A 24687-nucleotide genomic window follows, 5' to 3' on the forward strand; every position below is an offset into this window, starting at 1 on the left:
GGAGCGCAAGTTACTGCAAGTCACTCAACCCATCATATGACGTGTTGCGCACTTAAAGGGTTAATACACTCAGCATCACTAGTTAATGACAACATAATAAATATACTTACCATCACTAGTTAATAACAATATGATACACATACACACACACTGGTAGTACAGTAAGAATAAAATTGTCCTTACCATCATTAATGGGCAGAAGTTGTGTTTGCTATCGTCCTTAGTAGCCGAGCAGAGATGGAAGCAGTATTACCTATTAGGCAAAATAAAACAAATTTAAGGTTTCTATGACTAAATTTTTCCCACCAAAACATAGTAAATTTTTTGAAAAATTTAATAATATTTTTTAGGTATTGTACTTTGAGCAAAAGTAAGGAGGGTAGGCAGGAGTAAGGAGGGTAGGCCGGAGAAAGGAGGGTGGGTAGGAGTAAGGAGGGTGGGCAGGAGTAAGGAGGGTGGGCAGGAGTAAGGAGGGTGGGTAGGAGTAAGGAGGGTGGGCAGGAGTAAGGAGGGTGGCCAGGAGTAAGGAGGGTGGGTAGGAGTAAGGAGGGTGGGCAGGAGTAAGGAGGGTGGGCAGGAGTAAGGAGGGTGGGCAGGAGTAAGGAGGGTGGCCAGGAGTAAGGAGGGTAGGCCGGAGAAAGGAGGGTGGGTAGGAGTAAGGAGGGTGGGCAGGAGTAAGGAGGGTGGCCAGGAGTAAGGAGGGTGGGTAGGAGTAAGGAGGGTGGGCAGGAGTAAGGAGGGTGGCCAGGAGTAAGGAGGGTGGGTAGGAGTAAGGAGGGTGGGCAGGAGTAAGGAGGGTGGGCAGGAGTAAGGAGGGTGGCCAGGAGTAAGGAGGGTAGGCCGGAGAAAGGAGGGTGGGTAGGAGTAAGGAGGGTGGGTAGGAGCAAGGAGGGTGGGTAGGAGTAAGGAGGGTGGGCAGGAGTAAGGAGGGTGGGCAGGAGTAAGGAGGGTGGGCAGGAGTAAGGAGGGTGGGCAGGAGTAAGGAGGGTGGGTAGGAGTAAGGAGGGTGGGCAGGAGTAAGGAGGGTGGGTAGGAGTAAGGAGGGTGGGCAGGAGTAAGAAGGGTGGGCAGGAGAAAGGAGGGTGGGCAGGAGTAAGGAGGGTGGGCAAGAGTATGGAGGGTGGGCAGGAGTAAGGAGGGTGGCCAGGAGTAAGGAGGGTAGGCCGGAGAAAGGAGGGTGGGTAGGAGTAAGGAGGGTGGGTAGGAGTAAGGAGGGTGGGGCAGGAGTAAGGAGGGTGGGCAGGAGTAAGGAGGGTGGGCAGGAGTAAGGAGGGTGGCCAGGAGTAAGGAGGGTGGGTAGGAGTAAGGAGGGTGGGCAGGAGTAAGGAGGGTGGGCAGGAGTAAGGAGGGTGGCCAGGAGTAAGGAGGGTAGGCCGGAGAAAGGAGGGTGGGTAGGAGTAAGGAGGGTGGGTAGGAGTAAGGAGGGTGGGCAGGAGTAAGGAGGGTGGGCAGGAGTAAGGAGGGTGGGCAGGAGTAAGGAGGGTGGGCAGGAGTAAGGAGGGTGGGCAGGAGTAAGGAGGGTGGGCAGGAGTAAGGAGGGTGGGCAGGAGTAAGGAGGGTGGGTAGGAGTAAGGAGGGTGGGCAGGAGTAAGGAGGGTGGGCAGGAGTAAGGAGGGTGGGTAGGAGTAAGGAGGGTGGGCAGGAGTAAGAAGGGTGGGCAGGAGTAAGGAGGGTGGGCAGGAGTAAGGAGGGTGGGCAGGAGTAAGGAGGATGGGCAGGAGTAAGGAGGGTGGGCAGGAGTAAGGAGGGTGGGCAGGAGTAAGGAGGGTGGGTAGGAGTAAGGAGGGTGGGCAGGAGTAAGGAGGGTGGGCAGGAGTAAGAAGGGTGGGCAGGAGTAAGGAGGGTGGGCAGGAGTAAGGAGGGTGGGCAGGAGTAAGGAGGGTGGGCAGGAGTATGGAGGGTGGGCAGGAGTAAGGAGGGTGGGCAGGAGTAAGGAGGGTGGGTAGGAGTAAGGAGGGTAGGTAATAGTAAGGAGGGTGGGCAGGAGTAAGGAGGGTGGGCAGGAGTAAGGAGGGTGGGGCAGGAGTAAGGAGGGTGGGCAGGAGTAAGGAGGGTGGGCAGGAGTATGGAGGGTGGGCAGGAGTATGGAGGGTGGACAGGAGTAAGGAGGGTAGGCAGGAGTAAGGAGGGTAGGCAGGAGTAAGGAAGTGGGCAGGAGTAAGGAGGGTGGGCAGGAGTAAGGAGGGTGGGCAGGAGTAAGGAGGGTGGGCAGGAGTAAAGAGGGTGGACAGGAGTATGGAGGGTGGGCAGGAGTAAGGAGGGTGGGGCAGGAAAGGGGAAGGGGTATGGGCGGGTTCTCGGCTGCCTCCCCTCCCTCTCTAACAGCCTACGTAATACAAACCATGTGCATTAACCTGTAAATGCTGTAAATGGGGGCTGGGCCAAAAATATTTGAATTATGTGAAAATTAATATTAAATGTTAGACAAATCTCCAACTTATTGGCATAAGCGTCATGCAAGTTTCATCCTAATATTTTCAAAAATATATTTTAGACAATTTTTTTTAAAAAGGAGAACATTTTGTTGATAAGGAGAACAGCTCCTATTAACTGGAACTGAGGGATAATGCAGTAATAAAGGGGTGCAAGCACTTGTACAATGTACAAAGAAGAAGAATAGTAGCAAGAAGTATCGACAAAGTGGATATGCAGCTGGTGCCTGTATTGCATTGCTGAGTAATACATCATAATACCAATAATAATGAGTATGTTATCATGCTCTATTTTGTTAAATATCATAAAAATGTATTGCCTAATGTTAATATCTGTTACTGTCACCAATATCCAAAAAATATATATATTTTTTATCTCCTTTGTTTATTATCTCATTTTGATGTAACCTCTACATCCTGGAGAGTGCATACCCATCCCTAACTATGTCAAGATAGAATGAAATTGGTCACCCAATAAATCAGTCACAACTGGCAGAACTTGGGACTTTGAATTTTTTTTGACTGAGTTTTTCACAGATTTCAAATTCTATTTTCTTTGTCTCTTTAGGCGGTTTTGATGATCAGGGCTTTATCACTTTTATAAAGTACAGTAGCACCTCGATTAACGAGCGGCTGTATCTAAGATCATTTCGAGTAATGAGTGAGCCACTCACAGCAAATTTGTCTCTATTGACGAGCTTCACCTCTATTAACGAGCAAAACCACATGGTGCTTCCTAGCGTCTCGCGGGTTCTCACAAATTCTCGGACGCCTCCGACACCAGTGTTGTTGTTGTATCGCGCATGACAAGCATCCCTCTGCATTTATTTGCGCTTTTCTTTCGGTATTTTGTGGTTTTGTGACAACAATTTGTAATGCAAGATGTCGCCAAAGAAGCTGCTTGTTAAAGATAGTCTTGTCAAGAGGAAGAAACACACAATTACTATGGATTTGAAGAAGGAAATTATAGCAAAGCATGAGCGTGGTGTCTGTGTGGCTGATCTCACAAGGGAGTATGGCAGATCCTCATCAACAATTTGCACCATTAGTAAGGGGATGAGGAGGTAAGGGAGGATGCTGCCTCTTCCAGTGAGATCAGTGAAGTGTTGGGAATGTTTGAAAAGGTAACCGCATTCTTGGAAAAGCTGCCCTGATAAAGCAGTGACAACCTTGTGTGTGAACATGTTTAATGACAATTTGCTGACTCGTTTTAGGAACATCCTAAAACAAAGACAAGAGCAATTGTCAATAGATACGTTCTTTGGAAAAGTAGAGAAAAGAAGAGCCAGTGATAGTGAACCACAATCCGGTCCCAGTGGGGAGAAATTCCCGAGAGAGCCCCCCTGATTCAGAGGTGGATTCTCCTTCCACACCATAACCCCTCTCCTCCTTCCCACCTCCCCATCGTCTCATTCAAGCAAGCAACGACTCTTCATAAGGTAAACATGAAAATAGTACAACAAAACATTCATAAATACATGTGCAGTATTATATTTACATTATAAAATGTCATACAAGTATGGATATTTTTGTGAGTGGAACGGATTAAATTTATTTCCGTTATTTTATATGTGGAAATTTGTTTCTAAAGACGAGTTTCCACATAACGAGCTCGGTGCCAGAAAGGGTTAAACTCGTTAATCGAGGTGCCACTATATACATTTTTATCCCCTAAATCATTATAATTTTCCCTATACAGTATTTAGCTGTTTTTTTTTTTTTGGGGGGGGGGTATTTTTTCTTGACATCATTCCAACACATATTGACCTACAACTTTCACATATTCGAGTACGAATGCCAAAACAACGTTTATTAAAACATATAAGTAAATTAATGAATTAGAACTACCTTATTCATTGTCGATAACTTTAACTTCAGTTATCTCTAAAACTTTGAGTCAGCTTCAAAAAATTCCGTTTCTGACCGATTCTCACCATTTTTACAAATAATGTGCACAGTTGTCTGTTCTACAATCCTATTAGAATAATTTTTAAATAAAACAAATTGTAACAGTCATTTGATAACTTGTAACATGTACATTAAATTTTGAGTATGCCTATAAAATAAGCACAGGTCATGTCAACGCATTGGGCCTGGATGAGATGGCTGGCACCATGTGCTTCTCCTCTTCGTGGGGTAAAAACGTCGGGTTCACGCGCGATGGATTTTCGTGATAAATTTGAACAATTTTTACTGTTTGAACTCATTTAACCCTTAAATGGCGCATAGCTATATACCATTTGACACCCACAGGCGCATACCAAAAAAAAAAAAAAAATTATTTTTTCTTCCTAACCTGTTAATTTGTGTTCACTGATCACGGTAAAAATAATAAAAAAATTGTAAGTGGCATATATTGCCCACTATAGGGCGGGGAAGTGTGGCAAAAATCAGGCGCTGACTGAGCGTGCGTCCCAGGCGGTCTGTTGATCGCCAGCTGTCAGGCCAGAGTTTCCACAAAGAGATAATTACCTAATTATTTCAATGTCTCTGATTGATTTTTCGTAGTTTTTTTGCTGTAATATTATTCAATAGTGTATAGTGTGATATATTTATATAATAAAATGAGTGAATCATCGCTGTACTCAAAAATATGGTGTGCATATTGTTGACTCAATTATGTTCATCAAATAGTGAACAAATACTTTGTCGGTTATTACACTATATACACAGGTTATATATAACTGATATAGTTATATATAAGGTTATATATACGCAGGTTATATATAAGTATCTGCATGTTTTGTTCACCATGACAAACCACTAAGTTGGTATGCTGAGTGGCAGTGGCAGGCAGTGACTGGCTGCCACTGGCTGCCACTCCCTCCCTCACCTCACCTCACCTGACTTGCCACCATTCTCCACCCACCATACTGTTTTTGCTTTTATATACAGACATTATATATAAGTATTTACATGTTTTGTTCACCATAATTGTACATCTAAGTTTGTATGGTGAGTAAAGTCACAGAGACATAGCTTCTCACACAGTCAGCTGGTGGCGGCCGCCCTCAAGGCCAGACGCACTAATATTTCTCCTACAACAATACTGTGTGGTGTTATTACGCTATATATACACACATTATATATAAATATCTACCAGTTTTATTCACCATACTTGTACAAGTAAACTGGTATGGTGCCCAAAGACCATCGTGGTCATCAGTAAACAACATGATAAGTCCTGCAGACGACGCTCCACCCTCACCAAAATGGAGGCTCCCAACCTCCTACTCTCGCTGTTATCTCACACTATACACACGTTACATATAAGTATCTACATTTGTGTTCATAGCGAACCACTAAGCTGGTATGGTGAGTGCAGTCAATAAAAGGTGGCCACACACACTCAAAAGACAACGCCACCAACCTCCCTCCCACAGCATTACTCCTCCCTCCATGGCGCACAGCGCCAAATATCACCACAATCTTGCTATTATCAGAACCCTGGTCAGTTTTATCACTGTCTGGGGTCTTCTGTAATATCATCGCTACATAATAGCATGAACAAGTATATTATGGCATTTTTAGGCGATGCTGTGGTCACAAGCTGAACAGCAGTGTTGTGAGTTCATGCTGCGTGCATCAGGCTTGGTAGCTGACTCAATACTGAGGCCCCTAACACCCGGGAGTTTGGCCCACGATTTTTTTAAAAAATGGCGTCTGTTTACAAGAGCCCTGATGAAGGTCTGGTGAACCCCGTGTATCCGCGGGCCGTTTAAATCTTGCGTGGTACTCCAAAGCATCACATGATGCGATGCGCAATTTACTGCAAGTCGGTCAAAGCATCATATGATGCGATGCGCAATTGAAGGGTTAATCTGTCAAGATGTCTCAGAGCAGCATTCATGGTATTAAAGGTATAAAACAAAAGAGAAAATATTTGTCAATTGATTAGAAAGTTGACTTGATAGAGAAAGTAGAGCATGGATACTCTGTCACTCGACTCGCCCAAGAATTCAACATCGGTAAAGCTACAGTTTGTGATATAAAAAAGCAGAAGGATAATATTAAGAAATTCTTTGCTCAAACTGATGCAATAGGCAACAGAAAAAATTGAGGCCTGCTAAGTATACGGATTTGGACTCGTCTGTATTTAAATGGTTTACACAGCATGGTACGAAAGGAATTGCTGTTTCAGTTGATTCTATTAGAAATGCAGCTGAAAGACTTGCTGTAAAGTTAAACATAGACAATTTCAAGGCTAGCATTGAATAAGTATGTCGATTTAAAGAGAGGTATGGCATCATTAACAAGAAAATTTGTGGTGATGCATTAAGTGCAGATGTTGGAAGTGCTAATGCATATAAGCATAAACTTTCTCAGCACATGATATCTAATAATCTAAGCTGGTTTTAAGTGTACAATGCAGATGTAACAGGCTTTAACTGGAAATGACTTCAAAGAAACACTTTGGCCTTCAGGCTTGAGAAGAGTATTCCTGGTTGCAAGGTAAAGAAGGAAAGAATTTCAGCATTATTGTGCTCTAACGCAGATGGCAGTCACCAAACAAAGTACGCAATTGTTGGGAAATCTGCCAACCTCAGAGCACTGAAAAACGGCATGAACAGATTACCTGTCATCTACTACAACACAAAAAATGCCTGGTTCACACAGATTATTTTTGAAGATTGGTTCCAGAATCACTTGTAAAGAAGTAAAAAAAGCAGCAGATGTAGAATTCAGAGTGTAGAATTCATCCTACTGAGGTAAAGGTAATGCTGTTGACTGATAATGCCCCAGCTCACCCCATTGCTAAATTAACATCGCCTGATGGCAAAATAACATGTATGGCTTTACCACCAAACACTACATCTGTAATACAGCCCATGGATTAAGGGCTTATCAATGCTCTCAAAAGGCTTTATAAAAGAGCTATGAATTCAGATATGGAAGTTCTGCTCTCTGAGGAAGACGAGATGCTTAACCACTGCACTGCGCAACGCGCTTGTAGGCGCTCGACGGGTGGTGCGTAACACACCTCAGGGATCTTATAGGTATAGCGTATGATTCAAAACTCCCGCGGATACATGGGGGTCACATCAGCTTCCTCAGGGCTCTTTTGTAAACAGATGCCATTTAAAAAAAAATCGTGGGCAACATTCCTGGGTGTAAGAGCCTCAGTATTGAGTGAGCAACCAAGGCTGGCGCACGCAGCATGAGCTCACAGCACTGCTGTTCAGCTTGTGACCACAGCATCGCCGAATAATGTCAAAATATATATGTAACTGGTATTATTTAGCCATGATAGTATTACAGAAGAGCCTGAGTGTGATAATGACTGTGTACAATGTTCAAATGTCAGTGAATCAATGCTCTTCAAGATGTTCACAGCGCAAGCCACAGCACTACAGCATTATTTCGTCCATCTAGGAATCTTCAAACGACTTCATACGTTCCTTTACAAAATAAATGTGTGATCGATTATTCATTTACAGGATTTAGTGACCAGGATTGTGGTGATAATTAGCGCTGTGTGTAGTATTGTGGGAGGTGGAATTTTGGTGAGGGAGGGAGGGAATCGAGGTAGCGTCAGTATGTGGCAGCCACTCTTGTTTTGCTCACCATACTAGCTTAGTGGTTCACTATTGTGAACACAAATGTAGATACTTATAATAAATAAATAAATAAATAAACGTTTATTTAGGTAAGGTACATACAAGAGATTTTACAAAGTTTGTTGGATTAATAGATAGAGCTAGTACATACAATGCCTAAAGCCACTATTACGCAAAGCGTTTTGGGCAGGAAAAACATTAATGACTAAAGCTTAATACTAATGGGTATAAAGAATAAAATGTGTTGAGAACAAATAAAAATAGAGATAAAAGAGGGGGAACATGGCTGAAAAAGCAGCACAAATACAATTACAAATTATTACAGACAATTACAGACAAACAGCGTTGTTTTAAAAAAACCAGCGTTGAATGTAATGAAACGCCATTTTCTGGGTGAGACCCGGAGGCTCCCCGGAGCTTTACCGGCTGATATGCTAATGTCAGACTTTGGCATCAGTCATGTGTATGGAGTTCTAGGGCCTACCGGGGACCACGAGCCAGAACCTGGCCCCCTCAGAGAGGCAAGGGGAGCAATGGCCTATAGAAACCCCCGTATGGTTGGAAGCATTCTATGTCTGCCATCGACCAGGTCAAGCATCCAGAAAGGCAAGCATTCCAAAACAAACCCCTATTCTGGTGAAAATTGCTACCTAAAGCCGAACTAGTGGATAGAACTCTTCAACAGAAAACAAGGAAACTAGTATGACGTCATACGTCACCGCGCCGCTGTCTGCGCAGCTCCCCCCTCCTCGGAAGGGGGAGCCCCAGACCTCCCATGCCGGCTATCCATCCATCAGTTCTGAGGCTGGATGTCAAAACACACGAAAAACGCCGACCGGAGGGAGGGAGGGTTGCCGGGGAGCCTCCGGGTCTCACCCAGAAAATGGCGTTTCATTACATTCAACGCTGCTGTTCTGGGGGGAGCCCCGTCGGCTCCCCGGAGCTAACTACACACAGAGGAAGGTCAAGGGACAGAACCGGGAGGCGGACACCACGCACCCTTCAAAGAGGCGAGACAACCGGCAGCAAATGCCAACCCAAGGCGCCACAGCCCCGAAAATCCCGGGAACAACACGAGAACCATGAGCAGCAAGGCCCCTGCACGAACACCAAAAATCCATGCCCGAAAGACCGCAAGGCCACGTCACCCAGACGGCAGCGAGAGCAGCGAAGCCACGAACGCCACAGGCATGAGGGAAGAACACAGGCAGCTTAGCCGCAAGAACACGGCTGACCACCCGGGACACTATCACCCACGAACCAGGAAGAACAGAACCGGATCAACGCAAAACGCGCTCCGGACCCAAACGCCGTGGCACGCAAACAACAGCGAAGGGCCGCCACTGAACACAAAAATGACACACCCCCGGCCCGACCAACGAAGCACCAACAAACCCTGGACCCCTCCAGAATGCAGCAGCCCCACCCCGCGCCAGAAAAGATGGAGACTGCTGCCACCAAACAACCAAAACGCTAAAACCGAAGGAGCAAGAAAACTCAGCGACGCGACCCCCAGAGGCAAAGGCCCAAAGGAAAGAGCCGACGAAAAAACACACCGGAACCGAAGGGGCACTACCAACCGAGGAGAAGACAGAGCATGCTGACCAGAGACAAGGATGGTGCAAGCGGCGCACGAACAGGCCGGAGGTGAAACGATGCACCAGACAGCTTACTAACGGTGCAGAAGCAACACCAAGACCGAAAGCAAGCTGAAGCGGCTCCGCCAGCGCCGCACGAAAAGAGGCGACAGTATGTGGCAAGACGACGGCCCCCAACCCCCACCAGAAAACCAAGCCGAGAGTAAACCAAGCTAACAAGAGTAACCACCTAAGAAGGGACAGGAAAAGGAAGGACCGCCAAAATACCCCATACTGCCGCCAAGAGAAGCACGCAGGGGGAACACCTACCCGAAGCCACCCGACCACCAACCGGAGGTGAGACCGCAAGGCAGAACATAAGCAGCCCCGACAAGGCCCCTCCGAGCCCAGGAAAAAGGCGGAGCTGTGGGAAGATCTCGTGCGCGACCACCGAAACCCAGGCGGCACAAGGAGATGGAACGTCTGCCGAACAGAAAAACTCCCCAAAGCATGCAAGCCCGCCAGGAGTTCAGAAACGACGGGTCCGACGCGAGACATCGCAAGACCCCCAAAAAAAACAACCGGCAGGGCAAGCTAGGAAACCAAAGAAGGCGGAAGGGTCGCCGCCAGAACAGTACCCGAACCAAGGGGTACGAACAACTGCAATAGACTGAGACAAAGAAGCACATCACAGGACACAGGCTGACCAACGCCTAAGAACACACGCAGAACATCCCTGCTGCAGAGGAAGCAGGAAGAAAGAGCAGAAGCACAAAAACCCCAGGAGAACCACCAGGGGTGGACAATCAGGCAGGGACAGAAAAAAAACCCACGCAATCCCCAGGCACAAAACGGCAGCAAAGTGCCACTCCACAACCGGACACAGGAACAAGGACATGCCACCGTGAAACACGGTACCAATGCACACGTGCAGCAGCAGCAACAGGCACCACTGCAACATGTAAATAGCAACTCCCTTCTGCAAAGGCAGAGAACGGAGCAGGCAGACCCCAGACAGGGCCAACGGAGACACAACAAAACCCTGCAGGCCCAGAAACCTGCACCAGGCGACCGACGGCGGAGAAACCCCGCTCGATACCTGCTGGATGAGGTACTGGGAGCTCTTTTACACCTGAAGCCTGGCCCAAGGCCAGGCTAGACCGGCCAGAGGGTGGCCCACCAGGCAGCTGCTAGGAGCAGTCCACCGGCCCACATACCCCCACAACCAGGACGGGCCGGAACTGCCATACGAAAACAGGCTAGTGCGCCCTGGAAGTCCACGGACGAACCAGCAAGAAGGCTTATGCTTGCAAGTAGGTCGTGTAACAAGCACAGACCTCTGATGGTAATACAGTGTTCCCCAAATGTGCCAATAGCACCACTACACTCCACTGGTACTATCCCGCAAGTTCTACCAGATAGGCGGGACCCAAGAGCCAGAGCTCAAAACCTGCAAGCACAGCCAGGAGCCTTACCAGGTGAGTACAGAACCAACCCTACAACCCCCACACCTCACAACATTAAAAAAGGAGGGTCCCCTGAATGACTCCAGCATGGGTTGGACATGCACATGAGGGGGACAGGAAGGGTTGAAAAAGGGACAGTCACTGGTGTGCGAATGGTCTCAGTCGTACAAAAATATACCTAAATAAAGACAGGTATATAAACAACTCTGCATCCAGCGCCCGGCCAAAAGACGCCAGACCGCAGAAACTCACCTGGCGAACGGTGGCACGAACTTGACACGACTCAACCGTGCCCAGAAGAACCAGGGAGCACCGCCAGATGAAGACGCCAGAGCCGGACCCCGCCGGACACGCAGGAGAGCAGGGAGAGGCGAAGGAGGCGGTCCACACCCATGACACAGGGAAAACCGCGGTGTCCTCCCCACAACTGGGAACCAGGACACCCCCGGCGCGAAGGGGCACATACCGCAGCCAGGGAGAAGAACGAGAGGCGAAGCACTGTAGCAAAAAGGGCGCAAAACACCAGCACTGAAACACCGCCCAGACCAAAACAAACTCCACGGCGCATGCGCATAACACGCTGGCCGAACTGCACACCCTCTCTGCGGGAAAACGCCAGCCAGGACTACTGCACGAGAAAAGTAGCCAAAAGAGGAAGCAGGAACAATAAAACCGGCCAAAGAAGCAAAGAGCGCAAAAAGGAACCCAACCGGGCGACAAGCAGCCCAACCGGGCGACAAGCAGCCCAACCGGGCGACAAGCAGCCCAACCGGGCGACAAGCAGCCCAACTGGGCGACACGCAGCCCAATCGGGCGACAAGTAGCCCAACAGGGCGACAAGTAGCCCAACAGGGCGACAAGGAAGAGGAGCCGACAGACGTTCCAATAATGCGGGAAGTAGCGAAAAACCTTCCCGTACCCTCGAGAACACAGAAGCCAACACTAGTCCCGAAGGCACACGCAGGCGCACCCGAGATCAGAAGTCACGCAGAACCCCATCGAACGGGGAAACATGACAAAAACACTGTCCCAAAAAGGGGTGGGAGGAAACATCCACCCACAGGACGGAACCAACCGACTCAAAGGCCAAGGAACCGAGCCCAGGGAGGGGCCGACGCCCAACAGCATGCACGGCGAGTGGGGAGGAAAGACCCCACTCCGCGTAACCACAAGCCCCGCCTAGAGGGGGATAAAAAATCCCACAGGGTCCAACGGGGCCAAGGCCCCCCCAAGTCAGCCCCTCCCCAGCCCCGGGAACCGACACGACAGGCCCCGGGGCCGAGCCGTTCCCCCAAAGTCCCGGCCGAACCAGAAAACCGGGGCAGCCGTGAAAACACTAAGGAAGGGAGCCCACTGGCAGATTCATACAACACGGCTGGAGGAACAGGCTCAAATGCCCCCGTCACTACCCCGGAAGGGGAATTCCCCGAGACTGCCCGAGTCTCAACACCACCAAAAACCCCGCCCCGAACCTACAGATGGTAAGGAACCGGACGCAGGCAGGAAGGGTGATCCAGGGGAAAGACAAGGGGGCGTGGATGGAACCGAAGCAACCAACACCCCCAAGTCCCAAAACGAACTACAACGGGGCAGCCCCGGGGCTCCCGGGGCTCCCGGAAACCACGAGAACGTTGCCACCACCAAGGCTTAAGTGCAATGCCCCTGCTGCCCGCACCCGCTTCGTTAGCACAACCGGGTAACCAAGCCACAACGAGCAACCAAACTCGCAGGACTCCGGGTCGAAGGTGTCACCGACCCCACAGGCAGCAGACGGAGGCAAAACAGAGTCACCCAGAGACAAAGGGCGAGAGCAACCCTCAAACTCGCTGGAAGCGAGGGGGGGGACTCTGGGGTCACATCCATCGGACCCGCACGCCCCCAGGGGTTTCCCAGGGTCCCGAGCGTTTACTATAAGAGGACTCGCGCTCAGGTAATCCCAGGCAGGGTACTGCTAACTGGCACCCAAAGCTACCAAACAATTTTCTAAGAGCTGAACCCCCGGGACGTGTAAACTCACGGGGACCTAGCAGGGGGTACCACCAGAAAATACTCAGAACACAAGGGGCAAGAACGAAGGCTGACCCCCCCCCCCACCAGGTAGATAAACAAAAAGAAAAAGAAAACCCCGCAAGAGGACAGTGTACCCAAGCGGAACAGAGCCGGCCGCTATGATTGGTAAAGACAAGCTGCACAGCACCCTGCGCCCCTACCAGTGCAAACTGCCCCCTACCCTAAGGCGAACAAGGGAGACAGAACACTCGAGCACACAAAGAGTGGCCGAAAACCAAGCAGTAAACGGCCAAGCAGGGGCAGGACCCAAGGAACTTGTGGAAGGTGGCCCCAAGGGCAGTACTTACAGGGCACCTAGGGAAGGGAACCCTAGGCACATGCAGCCCGAGTACTGGAGAATCACTCCCGGCTCACGCACCACCTAGAAAACAGACACCACACTCTAGGTACAGTGCTGAAACAACCACTGGAGCCGGAGCACATAACCATTGCCTATAGCATCAGCCGAAGAACTGATGGGTGGATAGTCGGCGTGGGAGGTCTGGGGCTCCCCCTTCCCCCTCCCGGGGAGGGGGGAGCTGCGCAGACAGCGGCGCGGTGACGTATGACGTCATACTAGTTTCCATGTTTTCTGTTGAAGAGTTCTATCCACTAGTTCGGCTTTAGGTAGCAATTTTCACCAGAATAGGGGTTTGTTTTGGAATGCTTACCTTTCTGGATGCTTGACCCGGTCGATGGCAGACATAGAATGCTTCCAACCACACGGGGGTTTCTATAGGCCATTGCTCCCCTTGCTCCCCTTGCTCCTGAGGGGGCCAGGTTCTGGCCGTGGTCCCCGGTAGGCCCTAGAACTCCATACACATGACTGATGCCAAAGTCTGACATTAGCATATCAGCCGGTAAAGCTCCGGGGAGCCGGCGGGGCTCCCCCCAGAAAAAGCCAAGAATTTATTTCCTGCACACAGGGGGGGTTGCCATATTTTGAGCCCGAGCAGCACAGTGACTAATAAGGATACAAAGGTTAGTAGAACAATAGAAAACTTCAAGAAATATTCAATTAAGGACGCAATTTACAACTAGGCCAAAGAATGGAGCAAGTTGAAGGTCACCACATTAAAGAATGCATGGAATAAAATTCTGAGTCCGGTACCTAGTTAGAATGAAGACAAAGATTACTATGATTTTGAGGGCTTTGATAATGTGATTTTTGAGACATTCAGAGATGCAGGTGAGGAAGATGTGCAACTTTCTGATGTGAATGCATGGTTAGATAATGATGCTGATGATCCAGGTTATGGTGAATTAGCTGATGATGAGATTATCTAGTCTGTTACTGGTAATAATGATGAGGATGTTGAAGAGGAAGATGATAGTGTGTTATCTATTCCATATGCTGCATCATTGCAAAAGGTTAATGATCTGCTTGATTTGGTTGCTGTAACTGATAATGAAGAGCTGACAGATTATTACCGGCACCTAAAGGACATGAAAGATATTATAATATCTTTGTGGTTGGCACAACAAAGAGACAAACTATGATTCAAAAGTTTTTGGTATGATTTCACAGAAGGCCTACAGGAACAGCACCCAGCACTAGCAAGGACACACCTGAGGATGCCCAGGCAACTGGACCAGCACCCAGCACTAGCAAGGACTCACCTTCCGAGGATGTCCAGGCAACTAGACCAGCACCCAGCACTAGCAAGGACTCACCTTCCAAGGATGCCCAGGCAACTGGACCAGCACCCAGCACTAGCAAGGACTCACCTTCCGAGGATGTCCAGGCAACTAGACCAGCACCCAGCACTAGCAAGGACTCACCTTCCAAGGATGCCCAGGCAACTGGACCAGCACCCAGCACTAGCAAGGACTCACCTTCCGAGGATGCCCAGGCAACTGGACCAGCACCCAGCACTAGCAAGGACTCACCTTCCGAGGATGCCCAGGCAACTGGACCAGCACCCAGCACTAGCAAGGACTCACCTTCTGAGGATGCCCAGGCAACTGGACCAGCACCCAGCACTAGCAAGGACTCACCTTCTGAGGATGCCCAGGCAACTGGACCAGCACCCAGCACTAGCCATAACTTACCTGAGAGTACCAATTGAGCTGTACAGCACAGTTCTAATGACACTAAATGTACAAAGTGTAGTTTAAGTGATATATGTATACTGCAGTAGTGTGATTCTAGTGGTCTGTACTTTATGTACAGACTGTAGTGTATAATGTACATTTGTTAGAAAAGTTACTGTTCTTTAAACAATTTATATTGATATCATATGTGTGGCACTCTCAGGATATTGAGACTAACAAAGTTTGCACTACACAACTCAAAGTTACCCTAGTGTTCTAGTGCAGACAAGAATATTCAAGATGGCCGCCAGCAAGAGGAAAAACAGAGTTTGATTTTGGGGGATTCAATGAAGAAATCATTGATATAAGCAGTCTACACAACAAGTTGGCAAAATTAGATACCATAGTGAACTCTCATGTAGAAATAATCAGTAAATTGAAAGAAAGTAATGACTAGTTGTGTAGCAAAGTTTTATGTCTTGAGGGTTTAGTGAAAGACTTGTGCAAGGACAAGACTCAATTGGAAACAAATTGCAAAGCCATGGAAGAGGAAAATAAACTCTTAAAAAATAGCTTTGGAAGAAGCAAATTTAAACATAAATGACTACAATAGGTTAAGTAAGGAAATTCAACAGGAGAAACAGCTTTTGTCAGCACAGATGGAGGAAGTTACACAGGGAATAGAACAGTGCAAGAAGGATATGCAACTAACCTATGCACAAGTGGCCAAGGAGAAGGAAAAAATTGAAGAAGCAGTAAAGGAAGCCAAACACTGCAGCAACCAAGATAAAACAAACATTAGGCTGGAGATGAGGAAGGAATTGGCATCTAACCCAAAGTTGGTACAAAACACAGTTGATCGGAGCAAGTCCCTGATAATTTTTGGTTGCAAAGAAAAGATAATATCTAGGTCAGAAAGAGCTGTAGAAGAAGCAAAAGTAGTAGATAAAATTGTTGGCCTCGTGGAAGGTCTTACTACCATAGAGAATGTCTGCGACTACAGGAGAATAGGCAGGTACGTAAAAGGAAAAGATCGATCTTTGAGGATCACCCTAAACGGTGCCAAATAGATGGAAGAAGTACTAAGGAATGCTAGAAAATTACAAAGTGATGAGGATGGGAAAGTGTGATCGTTAAGACGAGATCTTTCAAGAGAAGACAGAGAGAAGCTGAAACTAAACCTCATAGAGGTAAAAAACTAAATGAGAGCAGAAATGAAGAAGAAATCAATTCTTTTTTCTACAAATTGATAAGGGAAGGCAGGCCTGTAAAATGGTACAAAAAGGCAACCCAACAAAATTGCTAGAGAGAGGGGTAGTGATGAATAAGGAGAGGGGGAACATGTTCCTGAAAATAGTATACACCAATGTAGATGGAGTAAGTTCAAAGATACTGGAGTTAAGTGATGTAATACAGCTTCAGACACCAGACATTGTTGCACTCACGGAGACATAACTTGAAGATGTTATTTTAAATGAGGTCATATTCCCAAGAGGCTACTCAATTTGGAGACGGGACAGAAAAATTAGGAAAGGCGGTGGCGTTGCTGTGCTGGTGAAAGTACACCTAATGGTGAACGAAATAATGATTGCCAATCCACGAGAAGTTGACATAATAGCATTAGAGATCTCCTAAAAGGATGATAAACTAATGATCATAAATGCACATAGTCCACCGCCATGCAACACATGGACAAAGGGGGAGCTAGATAGTGAACGAGAGGGTCTTATAACAATAATGAGAGAGTTTATAGTAAGAGCGGATAAATATAGATCACGACTTTTGATAGTCAGCAACTTCAACTTAAAATCCATATACTGGGAAGCATACAAAGCTAGAACAGAGGATTTTTGGACCAGTAGATTTGTAGACCTCATCCTGGAAACATTCTTGTATCAACATGTTAAACAAGCTACGAGGATGAGGGAAGGGGACGTTGTTGGATATTTCCAACACCGAATACAACACTGTTGTATTCTCATTACTTATTACTAACAATACTAATTATTGTAGTAAGTAAAATTAACAACACGTAGAATTCTCATGTACTAATAATTTCATCTGTGCAGTAGGCTAGGAGTCTCACGTCACCTGACGCCAGTATTGCGTCAAATTTCCTTACAGTAAACACATTATATCCAATGTATGTGAAAATTAAACACGATTCTCTATACCTAAGGCATTCTGTATGATAACTAATTGCAGATGAATTGACTTCCAACTAAATGCCGAATAGAGCGTTGGAGTCATAGCGTCTATCTCGTAATAACGTTAACGTCACCAGTGAATGCCATGGGGAGACATTAATTCCTCTCCCTTATATATTTACTATTCTTAAATTGGTAAATAATAATAATTTCCTCCTCTAAATAATAAACCCGTCCAGTCTTCAACGTTTCAAGCGTAAATGCGAGAAATATTAATGTTCGTGACAATAATTTGTTTTATGAACGCGGATGCGGCGTGGGTAGAGGAAGGCCAACTCAGTACATGCGGAGAGCCGCTCAGAGGCAGACCTGCGTATTCCGTACTCACAAGGAGACGCCATTGTCCAGCCACTAGGGCAGACGTTATCCATCCTCAGATGAAAGTCGCCACTGTGAGGCGTGAATAACCTTGCAGATAATATCTTCAGCTAGTGCTGGTGTCAAATAAGGAACCTTTTAACCTGGTTCTTGACGACACGTGACCGGCCAGCGAAGCGCGTCACTATCCAGGATAGGTCAAACCGGAGCCTGGGACGCGAAGCACGGCAATCTTAATACTTATACAGTGCCCACAGCTAAGTATAGTCCTTTATGTGATGCATCAGGTAAAAGTTTAATGGTAGCTGGGTGATTGTCCGTTATGACGCACGATAACATCTAATAACAGGTGATTAAATTCTGTCACCTGTAACTCTCAATTTCTTGAATATAGATTTAGTAGTTAAATTAGTTACTACTGTACATATTTGTCTTGCAGCACGAGAGAGGAACTCTCCATGCCGTCTTCTCCCATATTAATCCGTCCCTTTCGTCAGCCGACCGAGTCCAGAGAATAAGAGGAACTTCCATGGCTTGTCTAAAGGAATCATCATTAAGCTAAGACTATATTTTCTTTCATGATTCTATTGCAATTTCTTATGTGCAGAATCCCTCAGGATTAATATGTGGTTTACTGTAACTCTCATTGCTATACTCATAATCTATGTTTCCATCTATGGTAATGATAGCAGTTTCAATATAATTTTTATAGGATTAGATTATTATTAATTGAATTAGTGAACGAACCACACTAATTCCTGGACACACCTTCCGAGGTGTGTGCTTACCTCCAGTAATAACCCCCCAATGTAGGTGCTTGAGGGTTTGATTCATTTAATAATACAGCCCATTAATTATTTCTATGATCATAAATTCTAGTATTTTTATCCATAGTTACTGGTTTCATCTAGGAATTATTTAATGATCAGAAATTCTCAGTTTCCCTCTTTACTATAAAAGCGGGTGGTCCTTCGTAATTTAATTTACTACATTAATATTTAAATAATCAGATTCAAGCCCCAAATATCCCACATTATGGTCCTTATCGAACCGGATAGGCATTAAATCTATAATTAAAATATTAACCATTAATAACTAATCCTTGTGTGACAGAAGCTAGACTAACTATTTAATTAATTGTGTCAACTAACAGTGTAACACATCAGTTAGTCTAGATCACACTAACATAGCTACCTTATACATAGCTTTAGTGGGTCATAACCAATTACCCACAACATTTAGACCTACACTTCATACTGAAGTAGAATCTTTAGGTCACCAGGAGCAACAGCTCATAACCTTATATTAATCACTAACACCAATTAAGTGTTAACCATTTAGGCTATACCAATGTTTCAATATATGGCTGTCAGCAGACTGTCCATTATAGCCTGAATCCATGTTAAAGTTACTGCTTCACTCAAGTCAGTGGATCATTAACATTTAGGGATCCAGTATACTAATATAAATTACTGATCTCATACTAGTTAATCATTACTAACCCTGATAATATTTTATTCCATAATTAGGAGTACATTCAGGAGTTAGATAATATTTACGGCAGTAGAATACTTGCCAAACACAATTAATTCCTTTGTGTTCATTTAATTTCTTATACACATAATTACACAAGTGTATATTATATAAAATACCAAAAAACCCAAAAACACAGCACAATTATTTGCACATTACTGCACCATAATATAATCTTTGCCAACCTAAGGTAGGTAGCAATTTAGGTTGTGATTGTGTTGAATCTGGCACAAGCACAGACTAAATATAGTTGTAGTTTCTCAAGTAGAAATTCTCACGACTAGGCTTGAGCTAGTTAGTGACACATATATTATTCATTTGTGCTGACCCTATCAAGGGTGGGATTAACCATTTATTGTGTAATTATTTTATTGCATATTTCTATGTATGTTTTTGAGTGTTACTGTAAGTCTACTACCCATCCGAGGCTGATTTAGAAGAGCTAAGCTGAGGAACACCTGTAGTGAGACCAAGGTACCACTCAAATCTTAGTTGCTTATTATTAGGTAGGTAGCTAACCTCTAAATGAGGTAAATTACAACCAGCCTCAAGAAATATCAGGCTGTCAATACTTATGCCTGCTCTACAACAAGGAGCAGACACCATAGCTATACCACTAGCTACATAAGCCCTATCAGGCTGTCAATAATTATACCTGCTCTGCATCAAGGAGCAGACTATAGCTATACCACTAGCTACATAAGCCCTATCAGGCTCAATTTACCGCAAGAATGAATCCTTTAGAAAGGAATGCAAGATTCTTGACAGCTCTTCAACGTCCCTTAGGAAAACTGCTTATGAAATGTCATTTCTGTGTCGAAACTGACCCAGGTGACGTCTATAGACTAGCAAGTTACATAAGGTACGCCATCCAAAAATATGATCATGTAAAGACTGTGATCGAGTCCCACAGGAATTTACTCCAAGTCGGTCATACTGTCTCAGACCACTTACGTCTGACAGAATCTGATCTCGATAACTATGAACATTCTGTTCAAACCAGGTTAGACCGATATAAGGAGGTGCTTGCGAGACAAGATATTCCCGAGTGGGTGGATCAGATCATTAATAGACCTGTATCCAAGTTAACACTCAGTTCAGATGAAATACCTGAACTACCTCAAGACGAGGAGAATCCTCTAATCAATGCTGATCACTATACAGGATCAACAACTGAAGTTCAACCTTCATTTTCTAACCTCTCATCTAATACCGCTTCATGTGATGATTTGTTTACAGAGTCTGATCAAATTTCAGACCACTCTTCTCAATGTTCCTTGGATTCTATAAGCTCAATACATAAGGCTACTGAATTAACTAGCCTATCACCAGAATCCAGAGAAACAAGTGAAGCTGCAGATGAAACAAGTGAAGCTGCAATAATCAGTGAATCTGAACCAGAAAATGATAAAGCTAATGCTGCAGCAGCAGTCGAAGCTGTAATCAAAGCTGAGGCTAAACAAGAAGCCTTAAGCAGCACAAGTAATGGTCACAATTGCTCACAACAGCCTTCTAAAGTAAGTGCTAACAATGAGAAGACTATTATAAACCTTGTGCACCAATTATTAAATTTATCTTCACCAGAGCAATCAGTTGACTCTTTACAAGCCTTTAGTTTCTAGCTTGAGTCACTGATAAATTCTTTCAGTAAAGAGGTGGATCACCCAACTACTGAGTGGATGACTAAAATTATCATCCAGAGAAAATTGTCTGGTGACACACTTAATAAACTATATGTATGCCAGAATGGTAATACCCTGTCAATGAAGGATATATTTACAGGTTTGCGTAATATGAGCAATCATACAGCAGACCAAGCAATTAATGCTAAATCTGAATGCACCAAAACTGTACCTACATCAGTTTCCTTGCCTGAAACTCCTAAAGTGACACTGTCACTAGGTAACAAAGGTGCTAATAACCCATGTAACCATAATCAGTCAAATACTGATTCATCAGTGAGACCTAAGAGTCCCACAGGTGCTCCTAAGAGACCTAATAGTCCAAAGAGCACTGCTAATAACTCCACAGGTGCTCCTAAGAGACCTAATAGTCCAAAGAGCACTCCCAAGAACCTGTTAATGGTTCCCCAGAGTACACCAAGTACTCCCAAGAGAATAAATAACAAGCAAATGCAAACAGCAAAACCATCACAACCTGCAAATACTGTTTTACCTAAAACGGTAACCCCTAAACGAACTATAGGATGGGGAATGTGCTTGTTTTGCAATCAAAAACATTCTCTGTACAAATGTACTAATTATCCTAATAGAGACACAAGAGTCAGACGACTCAAACAGTTACATAAATGTACTAGGTGTCTCAAACCACATAATGTTAACAGCTGTGACACCCCACTGAACACCTGCAATAGGTGTAGAAGGGGCAAGCATCATGCTGCACTGTGCAAATTAGTTAGGACTAATTATGTCAATCCTAGAATAGGACGTAGAGAATCTACACCAGTACAGTGCTGCAAGGTGCGAGATGTGTACAGCGTAACTACACAAGCATCTCAAGTGGATGCTGCCCTGCCTACTGCCCAACTTCAAGTGAAGAACAGAGGAACCAAGATCACCATACGTAGACTATTTGATCAAGGTTCCCAGAGAACTTTCATTACTCAAAGGGCAGCAGAGGCACTTAATTTACAACCAATAGGACAGGTAAAATTAAACTTGTCAGGGTCCATGATAAATCGAGGAACCCATGAATACACAGTAGTTCAACCGCTTGTACGACTAGGTAGTCATGCCAAGGCTGTCCAAGCCATTGTTGTAGATCAAATACCTTTAGACTTAAATATTAAGGGTCTGGGGTACACAGCCCACTTCCTGCAGGAACGTGAAATTAATTTGGCTGACAACAAGTTAACGTCTGACCGCCTTAACAATGTAGATGTACTAGTAGGAGCCGACTACTATTACCAGTTCATAACTGGACATGTTAAACGATTGGGAATGAATATGCTCCAATCTGCAGGTGGCTACTTACTTACTGGTAAAGTTCTGAATGTGAACAAGCCTAAACCTGCCAATAATAATAAATTAGTCAGCAGTAAATCAATTCTCCAGCAGCAAGCTAAAAGGAAAAACACAGCTGAGTAATAAACTCAGATTGAATGTAGTGCAATTGATACTCGCCGAGATGTTTCATAGCTCTCAGTGAAAACCAATGGTCCGTACTCAAACAAGTACAAGTCACAACGACCAAACCATTGAATTCACTGCAGACCTAGAATTATTCTCGACAAGTAGTAATTGACCACACTCAGTCTTCCTAGTTAAATTGTAATGTTGGGCTAGAGAATCTAGTACCCCCTAGGTAATTAATAATGTTAGGCTAGAGAATCTAGCACTTAATGCCACTGGCATTTCCTGAATTTAGTAATTCTATGAAGTCATCAAGCAACTTCAGTAATTACAAATTCACTAGGACCACTGGTCCACTATACTTGCGCTTAAAGGTTTGCCAAGAAAACCTTCTTAATACCATGTTTTCTGCACTAAGAGTTAGTGATAAATACTTGCATTAATTGTTTGAGTTGTTTTTCTTTCGTTTCTGCTTATTTAGTGTAGGAACGCAGCACGAACAAACTTGCAAACTTACTAATATGTAAGCGAATTTACAGAGAACTAATATGTTTAATGCATTATCGTTAAACATTAGCATTGTTAATTAACATGCTTCCTGAGCTTAATATAGCTCACCTTAGAATTAACGTAATAATATGAGTGCTTGTTCCCCATGCGTACGAGCTTAATATTGCTCGCCATGATAATTGAATAATGCAAAACTCCACCTCGTTAATTCGAGTTCACTGAACTCACCCTGTTAGCACTGCTAACGAGCTCACTGTAGCTCACCCTGTCAACACTGTTGACGAGTTCACTGCAACTCACCCTGTTAGCACTGCTAACGAGCTCACTGTAGCTCACCCTGTCAACACTGTTGACGAGTTCACTGTAACTCACCCTGTTAGCACTGCTAACGAGCTCACTGTAGCTCACCCTGTCAACACTGTTGACGAGTTCACTGCAACTCACCCTGTTAGCACTGCTAACGAGCTCACTGTAGCTCACCCTGTCAACACTGTTGACGAGTTCACTGCAACTCACCCTGTTAGCACTGCTAACGAGCTCACTGTAGCTCACCCTGTCATCACTGTTGACGAGTTCACTGCAACTCACCCTGTTAGCACTGCTAACGAGCTCACTGTAGCTCACCCTGTCAACACTGTTGACGAGTTCACTGCAACTCACCCTGTTAGCACTGCTAACGAGCTCACTGTAGCTCACCCTGTCAACACTGTTGACGAGTTCACTGTAACTCACCCTGTTAGCACTGCTAACGAGCTCACTGTAGCTCACCCTGTCAACACTGTTGACGAGTTCACTGCAACTCACCCTGTTAGCACTGCTAACGAGCTCACTGTAGCTCACCCTGTCAACACTGTTGACGAGTTCAATGTAACTCACCCTGTTAGCACTGCTAACGAGCTCACTGTAGCTCACCCTTTTAACACTGTTAACGAGCTCACTGTAGCTCACCCAGTCAACACTGTTGACGAGTTCAATGTAACTCACCCTGTTAGCACTGCTAACGAGCTCACTGTAGCTCACCATATTCACGAGTTCAATATAGCTCGACCTGTTAATGAGCTCAATACTGCTCACAATCTTAATTCGAGTACTTTGCTCACAATTAGCTTAGTCCCTTACTTAGGTAGGTTAGAAATTCAAACCATTTATTTAGGTAGGCTTAGGGACTTTAGTAGTGTCAACTGAGTACTAGCCTAATCTGTACTCACCATTAATTACAGTTGACTATACTTATAGAGACTGATTTAATAAACTCAAATTCATGTAAAGGTGATTTCGTATTAACCAGTTTACAGTGTCAAGCCTATGAGCTGCCATTTAATTAGCTCATAAGCCAGAATGACTAGGCTGCTAATCTCACTGTCGACTCAGAATTTTCCTTGATTTTAATGAATAAACTTTTCAGTACTCTACTTTTCTATTATTTTAGCTAGTTAGCAAATTATTTGTACCATCAGTCAGAATGACTACTGCACGGCAGTGCACATTAAATTCAATTTCCTCATTTGAATTTGGGGTGATCGTGATACTGCGTGATGTTATTGTCTAGTAACCCAATAGTTACAAGTCACAGCGACCCTAGACAGTGACCTTACTGTAGTGTCATAGTCTCCTTGATCTTGAAGGACTAATAATACTTTACTGTATAATCATACAATAGTGTTATCAGTTCTTAGGAACTTATTCTGAGTTTGCCTACGATTCAGCAGCTACGTAATACACCATTACATGTCACTGCGACCCTAGTTGTTGAGTTTATTGTGAGCTTTAGTGTGTTCCTGATTACCGATAACTTAATCATTTAATGTTTCAATATTTAACACATGTTTCCACTAAGGGAAACTACAAGCCTATTATAGTTCTCAACTAAGAGCAATTCTTTAATTATTGTGTAGGCTATAAGTAACATGT

The 24687-nt window shown here is 45.2% G+C and overlaps 1 protein-coding gene across 2 annotated transcripts in view; it reads right to left on the reverse strand.

The window, feature by feature from the left end:
• LOC138370570 (tripartite motif-containing protein 5-like) overlaps positions 1–24687 on the reverse strand; it is a 502851-nt gene that overhangs the window by 471780 nt on the left and 6384 nt on the right. The window contains exon 2 of one of the 2 annotated variants that reach the window (XR_011230142.1): positions 184–253. The exons of the other annotated variant lie outside the window; for it this stretch is intronic. The gene's annotated coding sequence lies outside the window, so the exon portion shown is untranslated. The remainder of the gene's footprint in view (positions 1–183; positions 254–24687) is intronic. 2 annotated transcript variants of the gene reach the window in all.

The sequence above is a fragment of the Procambarus clarkii genome, chromosome 32, assembly GCF_040958095.1.
Source record: "Procambarus clarkii isolate CNS0578487 chromosome 32, FALCON_Pclarkii_2.0, whole genome shotgun sequence".
Lineage (NCBI taxonomy): Eukaryota > Metazoa > Arthropoda > Malacostraca > Decapoda > Cambaridae > Procambarus > Procambarus clarkii.